The sequence below is a fragment of the Lagenorhynchus albirostris genome, chromosome 11 (genome assembly GCF_949774975.1).
Source record: "Lagenorhynchus albirostris chromosome 11, mLagAlb1.1, whole genome shotgun sequence".
Classification (NCBI taxonomy): domain Eukaryota; kingdom Metazoa; phylum Chordata; class Mammalia; order Artiodactyla; family Delphinidae; genus Lagenorhynchus; species Lagenorhynchus albirostris.
Window position 1 is genome coordinate 49,051,995 of NC_083105.1, and position 3,406 is coordinate 49,055,400.

Sequence of the window (3,406 nt, forward strand, 5' to 3'; positions counted from 1 at the left end):
CAAGCAAAGGAACGCCAAGGACTGCCTGCAACCACCAGAAGCTAGAAATGTGCAGGGGAGGGATTCTTCTCTAGAGCCTTCAGAAGGAGCACTGCTCTGTCAACACTTGCATTGTGGACATCCAGCCCCCAGAACTGGAAGAGAATACATTTCTGTTTTAAGCCGCCTAGTTTGTGGTGGGTTGTTACAGCCACCCTAGGAAACTAACACAACCCATCTCTGCTCCCCGACCACACAGGGGAGTAGAGAAAGATATAGCTGGTAGCTCCCATGGGAAAGGAGCCTCTTTTCAGAAGCCTCAGCAACTTTCTCTTGTCTCCTATGCCCATGTCTGTCTGAATCAATCATGGCATCCAGACGTACTTGGAGCTAATAGACTGTCTCTCCCATTTAAACCACAAGGCAAAATGGTAGAGGGATTCCTGCCCTTCCTCCCTAAAAAAAAAAAACAAAAAAAACCACATAGCACTTAATTTATTTCCTTTGTTAGGAAAAGAGGTAAATATATGCTAGGAAAGGAATCGACTCTACTGTTTGACAGCAGTTTGCATGACTTTGGCTGGGGGTTACAGAAAACCTGACTCTATCTGGCTTAAACATTGAAGAAAAATGTACTGTCTCATACAATAGGAGATCTAGAGGCAGATCACGCTCCAGGCACAGTACAAATAGGGCTCCAGCTCTGAATCTCCCCTATTCTCCAGCCTCAGCCTTCCTCCACCTGCCAGGGGCCCTCATGAGCTCAAAAAGACTGCCAGAGGCAATCAGGGCAACCAACATCCTTTTCCTGCACAGTAGGAGAGAAAAATAATCTTATTCCCAATTACGGAACAAAGGTTCTTCCTTTCAGACTGATTGGACCTCCTAGACCATTGCTAGGGGGAATGCCAGTCACTGATTGGCATTAAGTTTGGCTCCCTGAACAAATCATGGGGGGAGGGGAAGAAAGAGAGGATAGGATTACCATGATGACTTCACATTAGACTAATCAGGATTCTCCCTTGGAGTTTAAGATGGAGTTTGCTTTCCCTGAGGTATGTGTCCTGCATGGGAGAGGGTTTCTGAAAGATATGCAAAGAAGGGTGAATGGGTGAATGTTAGGCAACAATATTGTCCATCAAGGCATCCTTTCAAGTGCAGATCGGATCCCACCTCCTCCATGAAGCCTCCCCAGATTACTCTAGCCTGAAGCAAACTCTGTGAATTCCTTCAGCATTTATTGCTCACACTGACATTTCACACTTACCTTATACTTTTTAATAATATTTTTATGTACATATTTCTAATCTCCCGATCTAAATCCTTAAATTAGAGTATGTGTTACCCTCCTCTGTGTCTGGGAATATCCCTCATGTATCACCTTGCCCAGAACATTTTATGCTCAATAAAAATCTGTTGCTTAATTGAGTTACTTCTAACATAAGCATAAAGAAACAAGCAGCTTTGAAGCTTAGCAATAGAGATATAGATCCAGCTCACTAATTCAATTCTTCCTTCTTCCTAATAAAAAATCTCCTCGTGCTCATTATCTCCCAGGAGTCTTTCATACAGACATATTGGTGATTCTCAGTCTTCGAATCCATCTGTACTTGATAAAATGGTAAGATTTTGAACCTAATTAAATAGTGAGAAGCACTGATAGTACATGACTTGGCTAATATTTTGAGTAAGAATCTGGACAAGATACAAAAACTAAAGTAGTGGCTGTTTTTCCTCTTCTCTGGGTTGTGCTTCCTTCCCTAGTTCGCGAAGATGCAGCTCAGACCGATGGAGATTAACCCGGAGATGCTGAACAAGGTGCTGGCCCGGCTGGGGGTCGCCGGCCAGTGGCGCTTGGAGGACATGTTGAGCCTGGAGAAGTCTCCGGGCTCGGTGGCAGCGCCTGCCTGAGCGCTGCTGCGGCTCTTTCCTCTCACAGCCCAGCATGAGAACTTCAGGAAAAAACAGGTTGAAGAGCTGAAGAGACAAGAAGTAAGCCCTAAGGTGTACTTCATGAAGCAGACCATTGGCAACTCCTGTGGAACCATCGGACTCTCATTCATGCAGTGGCCAATAATCAGGACAAACTGGAGTTCGAGGATGGGTCAGTTCCAAAACAGTTTCTTTCTGAAACAGAGAAGTTGTACCCTGAAGACAGAGCAAAATGCTTTGAAAAGAATGAGGCCCTCCAGGGAACCCATGATGCCGTGGCACAGGAAGGCCAATGTCGGGTAGATGACAAAGTGAACGTTCATTTTATTCTGTTTGACAACGTGGATGGCCACCTCTGTGAACTTGATGGATGGAGGCCTTTTCCGGTGAACCGTGGCGCCAGTTCAGAGGACTCACTGCTGCAGGACGCCGCCCAGGTCTGCAGAGAAGTCACTGAGCGTGGGCAAGGGGAGGTCTGCTTCTCCGCCGTGACCCTCTGCAAGGCAGCCGAATGCCTCATGGGGGGTGGGGGCACTTCGCTTTCTCTCCCCTTCCCTTCATCGCGAAAGTATATCCCTACCTATGTGGTCTGAAATGCTTCAGTACTTGTAGAGCACAGCTGTTCTCCTTCGGTTCTGCAGATAAGCACTTACCCTCAACCTCGCCTACTCACTAGCAGAGCTCACTGTCCATTGAGCAAGCTTGGTGTCACCCTCTGATGGCAAAGCATTCCCCTCATTGTATGTCTTATACCTCAATATCTAATGCTTTAATGGCTACGTTGGCTTGTGACTGTAAGCTAAGGCCTTGGATGTGGTTTAATTGTCCTTAAAAGGAATAAAATTTTTCTGCTGCTAAGAGAGAAAAAACAAACAGGGGCTTCCCTGGTGGCGCAGTGGTTGAGAATCCGCCTGCCGATGCAGGGGACACGGGTTCGAACCCTGATCTGGGAAGATCCCACATGCCGCGGAGCAACTAGGCCCGTGAGCCACAACTACTGAGCCTGCGCGTCTGGAGCTTGTGCTCCGCAACAAGAGAGGCCGCGGCAGTGAGAGGCCCACGCACCGCGATGAAGAGCGGCCCCGCCTCGCCACAACTAGAGAAAGCCCTCGCACAGAAACAAAGACCTAACACAGCCAAAAATAAATAAATAAATAACAAAACAAACAAACAACAAAAGAAACTAAAGTATTAATACAAGTTTCATTATGGAAGCTGAATAAGATAAAGGAAGGATGACCTCTTCAATTGGGCAGAGATGTTTTCGTCATTTTTTTCCCGTTTTAGTAACAAATCACAATTGTGCTTGCCCATTTCAATGATAGATTTCTCAACAGATGCTAGGTCTAATCTAGTAGTCATGCATGACAGTTTTGAGTTCCATTACTCAATATATTATTAAATTTCTATTATCTTTGAAAATGATTACACCATGTTTAGTACCAAAATTTTTAAGGATGATTTCTTATCTAAAATCTCAGTGATCTAGCATGGA

At 45.5% G+C, this 3,406-nt stretch overlaps 1 pseudogene; it reads left to right on the top strand.

Annotated features, from left to right (window-relative positions):
• Positions 1-1,710: 1,710 nt before the first annotated feature.
• LOC132529936 (ubiquitin carboxyl-terminal hydrolase isozyme L1-like) lies at positions 1,711-2,504 on the top strand (annotated as a pseudogene).
• Positions 2,505-3,406: the final 902 nt, after the last annotated feature.